Raw genomic sequence first — 6,172 nt, forward strand, 5'->3', positions numbered from 1 at the left:
TCCGAGACGGGGCGGTGGGGCAGCGGCACTCCCCACATCTCAGACGATGGGCGGCCGGGCAGAGACGCTCCTCACTTCCTAGACGGGATGGCGGCCGGGAAGAGGCGCTCCTCACTTCCCAGACTGGGCAGCCAGGCAGAGGGGCTCCTCACATCCCAGACGATGGGCGGCCAGGCAGAGACGCTCCTCACTTCCCAGACGGGGTGGCAGCCGGGCAGAGGCTGCAATCTCGGCACTTTGGGAGGCCAAGGCAGGCGGCTGGGAGGTGGAGGTTGTAGCGAGCCGAGATCACGCCACTGCACTCCAGCCTGGGCAACATTGAGCACTGAGTGAGCAAGACTCCGTCTGCAATCCCCGCACCTCGGGAGGCCGAGGCAGGCAGATCACTCGCGGTCAGGAGCTGGAGACCAGCCCGGCAAACACGGCGAAACCCCATCTCCACCAAAAAATGCAAAAACCAGTCAGGCGTGGCGGTGCGCGCCTGCAATCCCAGGCACTCTGCAGGCTGAGGCAGGAGAATCAGGCAGGGAGGTTGCAGTGAGCCGAGATGGCAGCAGTACAGTCCAGCCTCGGCTTTCACAACTTTGGTGGCATCAGAGGGAGACCGTGGAGAGGGAGGGGGAGGGGGAGAGGGAGAGGGAGCTACAATTTTTAATAAAGGAAATTTTGTACAATTTTTTTTTTTTTTTTTTTTGAGATGAAGTCCCACTCTGTCACTCAGGCCGGAGTGCAATGGTGCAATCTCAGCTCATTGCAACCTCTGCCTCTGGGTTCAAGCGATTCTTTTGCGTCAGCTTCCTGAGTAGCTGGGATTACAGGTGCGCGCCAGCTAATTTTTGTATTTTTAGTAGAGACACGGTTTCACCATGTTGGTCAGGCTGGTCTCAAACTCTGGACCTCGTGATCCACCTGCCTTGGCCTCCCAAAGTGCTGGGATTACAGGCGTGAGCCACCATGCCCAGCCCATTTTTTAACAATTTTTAAGGAAAGCTACCCATGAGCCCATTTGGTAGCTTGATACTACTAATTAGCAGGCTGTTAGCTGCATGCTTCCTGGGCTCCTTCCATGCACTAACTCCCACCACTAAAGGGCATCTTAACCTCAGGGTGCCTGGGTTTTGATGTTTTTTACTTAATTTGACAAGCGTACCTAGAGAGCCGCCATCTGTTAATTAAGAGTCAGGCATGAATAGAACACAATCCCTGCACTTGAGGAGCCTTTTTCTTTCTTTTTTTTTTTGAGACAGAGTCTAGCTCTGTCACCCAGGCTGGAATGCAGTGGCGCGATCTCAGCTCACTGCAAACCCCGCCTCCCGGGTTCACCCCATTCTCTTGCCTCACCTCCTGAGTAGCTGGGACTACAGGTGCCCACCACCATGCCTGGCTAATTTTTTGCATTTTTAGTAGAGACGGGGTTTTACCGTGTTAGCCAGGATGGTCTCGATCTCCTGACCTTGTGATCCGCCTGCCTCGGCCTCCCAGAGTGCTGGGATTACAGGCGTGAGCCACCGTGCCCGGCCAAGGAGCTTTTCAATTATTGGTTTTCAACTGACTACTAGACAAAAATGATGACAGGATGAGCAAAGGACCTTGGAGTTGAGAAATTAATTCTTCAGGGACAACTCTGGAAGGCTTCACAAAGGGGTGACATTTCATTCTTTCAATAAACATTGATTCAGAGCTTACCATATGCCAGATAAAGTCATCAGCTTCATGGAAATTACTTCTAGTTCATATTTCAGAGCCTTATATAATAGAAAATTTGTGAGGCAGGATTGGAAAGATGTAAATTCCAGGCAGAGGGTCCGAAGATGCTGAAGTTCGTAGGAGCAGACTAGAGTATGGAGGATATACGGAGCATAATAGAGCAGACACTTGGAAACCAGTTAGAAAGATTTTACGTGAACCCAAGCAAGAGAGGAGGAAAATTGAAATGACGTATGCTCTGAGTTTAAAAAAAATGTAAGATAGGCTGGGTGCGGTGGCCCATGCCTGTAATCCCAGCACTTTTGGAGGCCAAGGCAGGAGGATCCCTTGAGCCCAGGAGTTCAAGACCAGCCTGGGCAACATAGCGCAACCCTGTCTCTATTTTATATATATATATATATATATATATATATATATATATATATATATATATATATATAATTTTTTTTTAAGGGTAGAGGGCTGGGCGTGGTGGCTCATGCCTGTAATCCTAGCACTTTGGGAGGCCAAAGTGGGCAGATCACCTGAGGTCAGGAGTTCAAGACTAGCTTGGCCAACATAGTAAAACCCCACCTCTACTAAAATACAAAAATTAGCCGGGCATGATGGTGGGTTCCTGTAATCCCAGCTACTCAGGAGGCTGAGACAGGAGAATCGCTTGAACCCAGGAGACAGTGGTTGCAGTGAATGGAGATCACACCACTGCACTCTAGCTTGGACAGCTGAGTGAGGCTCAGTCTCAGAAAAAAAAAGGAAGACAGATGGGCGCGGTGGTGCACCCTGTGGTCCTAGCTACTCAGGAGGCTGAGGTGGGAGGATCCCTTGAGCCCAGGAGTTCTAGACTGTAATGCATTATGCAGTTTGGGTGTCCACACTAAGTTCAGCTTCAATATGGTGACCTCCCAGGACAGGGGACTATCCAGGTTGTCTATGGAGGGGTGAAACAGCCCAGGTCGGAAATGGAGCAGGTCAAAACTCCCAAGCTGGGCTGGTCTGATGGTAGTGGGTTATTAGAATTTAATAACATTAGTGTCACTAAAGTTGGTATACAACCCCCCACTGCTAAATATGACTGGCTTAAAAATTTTTTTTTAAAACCCCAAAGCTCCCATGCTGATCAATAGTAGGTTGGCACCTGTGAACAACCACTGCACTCCAGCCTGGGCAACACAGAAAGACCCTGTTTCAAAAAATAAATGGGGACAGACCCCTTAAACATATTAGAAGTCCAGTGAATAAGACAACTTGTGCGCAGTGGATGTTGGGTGGGGTTTAGTAAAAGGGAAGATGTTGAGTTCCATTTGACACAAGCCAAGTTCCAGGTGCGTTGTCTTATGCCTGTAATCCCAGCACTTTGACCAGCCCAGCATGGGAGTTTTACGCCTGTAATCCTGGCACTCTGGGAGGCCGAGGCGGGTGGATCATCTGAGGTCAGGAGCTTGAGACCAGCCTGACCAACATGGTGAAACCCTATCTCTACTAAAAATACAAAATTTAGCCAGGCATGGTGGCGCACACCTGTAATCCCAGCTACTCAGGAGGCCGAGACAGAAGAATCACTTGAACCCAGGAAGCGGAGGTTGCAGTGAGCCGAGATCTAACCACTGCACTCCAGCCTGGGCGACAGCAAGACTCCATCTCAAAAAAAAAAAAACCTGGAAGTTTGGGGTGAGTTATTCTGGGATTTTTTGTTTTTGTTTTTTGGGATAGAATCTCGCTCTGTTGCCCAGGCTGGCAGGCTGGAGTGCAGTGGCGCAATCTCGGCTCACTGCAACCTCCGCCTCCTGGGTTCAAGCGATTCTCCAGCCTAAGCCTCCTGAGTAGTTGGTACTACAGGTGCGTGCCACCACACCCGACTAAGTTTTTGTATTTTTAGTTAAGATAGGGTTTCACCGTGTTAGCCAGGATGGTCTCGATCTCCTGACCTTCTGATCCGCCCGCCTTGGCCTCCCAAAGTGCTGGGATTACAGGCGTCAGCCACCGCACCCGGCTTTTTTTTTTTTTTTTTCTTTTTGAGACGAGGTCTTATTTTGTTGTCCAGGCTAGAGTGCAGTGGCACAAACACAGCTCATTGCTGCAGCCTCAACCTCCCAGGCTCAAGCAATCCTCCTGCCTCAGCCCCCCTAGTAGCTGGGACTACAGGCACATGTCACCAGGCCCAGCTAATTTTTGTTTTGTGTTTGGTTGTTTCTGAGATAAGAGTCTTGCTCTGCCACCCAGGCTGGAGTGCAGTGGTGCAACAGGCTCAGTGCAACCCCTGCCTCCTGGGTTCAAGCAGTTCCCCTGCCTCAGCCTCTCGAGTAGCTGGGACTACAGACACGTGCCACCACACCAGGCTAATTTTTGTATTTTTAGTAGAGATGGGGTTTTGCCATGTTGGCCCAGCCTGGTCTTGAACTCCCGACCTGAGGTGATCTGCCTGCTTAGCCTCCCAAAGTGCTGGGATTACAGGCGTAAGCCACCGCGCCCGGCAGTACTTTTTTGTAGAGACAGGGTTTCGCCATGTTGGCCAGGCTGCTCTCAAACACCTGGGCGCAAGCCATCTGCCCACCTCGGTTTCCTAAACTACTGGGATTACAGGCATGAACCACTACACCCAGCCTCCAGGCTTTAACTTGGTGGTGTCATTCACTGGGAGGATGAAAATAGGGGATGTCCTGAAGAGGAAGATGTTGAGTTCCATTTGACACAAGCTGAATTCCGATGCCAGCTGACTACTTGGTGGTGGAGAACTTCAGTGAAGCAGTTTCATAAGCAAACTGCTGAAGGCTTAGACGTTACTAGAAGTTGAAGCAGATAGTGGTGTAGACTACTCTGACCAGCTTTGGAACACATGAGGGAAGCATGCCTGGGTTGATCCAAAATTGGGGTTTGACAGAACGAGAGGTCTTGGAAGGTCAAGTGAAGTAAGAAGTTGCCTTGAGAGTGTAGCTGAACATTCCTGAGATCCAATGAGGAAACTGAAGCAAGAGGATCTAAGACCTAGACCAGTGCTTCTCAAATTTGATCCCGCATCAGTATCCCCTGAAAAGGTCTTAAAACCACAGCCGGCTGGGCCTCACCCTGAGTTCTTTTTTTTTTTTGAGACGGAGTCTCACTCTGTCACCCAGGCTAGAGTGCAGTGGTGCAATCTTGGCTCACTGCAACCTCCGCCTCTTGGGTTCAAGCGAGTCTCCTGCCTCAGTCTCCCGAGTAGCTAGGATTATGGGCACACGCCACCACATCTGGCTAATTTTTCTATTTTTAGTAGAGACACGGTTTCACCATGTTAGCCAGGCTGGTCCTCAACTCCTGACCTCAGGTGATCCACCCTCCTCTGCTTCCCAAAGTGTTGGGATTACAGGCGTGAGCCACCGCGACCGGCCCTCACCCCAAGTTTCTGATTCAGTAGTTCTGGGTTGGGGCCCAAGAATGTGCGTTACTGACAAGTTCCCTGATGCTGATGCTATAGGCCCAGGGGGAATGGGGAAGCACACTTCGAAAACCCCTGGTGGAGAGCAAAGCATCAGCAGCAGGCAGACGTTGAATCATTTCCAGAGTGAATGGATGAAAAGAGGCGTCTTTTTCAGGAAGAGAGGTCTTCCTGTAGTCAAAGACTAGGCTGACGGTAAGGCCACATCGGATAACTTAAGGTGGTAGGCAGAGCCGAACTCCAGAGTCTGGATTCAGAGATGAAGCAATCTGGGGGGACAAGGTCGAGGACTGACCCTGCCAGGGGAATGATAGGAGATCAAGGAATTGGGTATTACAAGGGTATTCAAAATGAATTATTTCTGGCAGAGGCTACAGTCTAGAGGACAGTTCCAACAGGAAGTGAAGATCTGAAGGGGGAAGTAGCTACGCCGGGCCTGAATTCTGTAGCGCTGACCCTGTGCAGGCCCTACAGACAGCAGCCCATCCAGGTTAGTGCACCAGAACTAGCAACAAAATCTACGGGAAGTGTGCGATCCCTCAGCAACAACGCTGCACGCTGTGTAGCCTCCCTTACAGCTTTATAGGAACCACGGCGAGCACACCCTGTGGGGGCGATTGAGTTTAGTTCGTGGTCCCCTCCAGCAGGCATTCCCCTCCAACCGCCGTACTGATGAGTGACGGGGATCAGGTGCTGACCACGCTACTTAACACCCGTGCAACCCTCCTCAAAGCTCCTTACCTCCTCATGCCTCAGGTTTCCCGCTTAAAAATACGCTAATAACAGTAATAGTAAACCACACAACCTCAGCGAGATGACACAGTGAGGTGGTTAACGCAAAGCTCTGGACACACAGTGCGCACCTATACATCAGTTATTAAGTGTCCTGTTGGCTACTACAGGTCCTGGCCAATGCTCAGAGTTGCGTGTGGCCTAGGAGCCTCACGTTGCGGCGGGCGCGCGTCCCCGCACATCTGCAGGACGGCGCCATCCTCCTCTTTAACCCGCCCAGCTCTGGGATGTTGGTGCCTGGGCGGGACTAGAGGCCTGGGA

This window comes from Gorilla gorilla, chromosome 9 (assembly GCF_029281585.2).
Source record: "Gorilla gorilla gorilla isolate KB3781 chromosome 9, NHGRI_mGorGor1-v2.1_pri, whole genome shotgun sequence".
Lineage (NCBI taxonomy): Eukaryota > Metazoa > Chordata > Mammalia > Primates > Hominidae > Gorilla > Gorilla gorilla.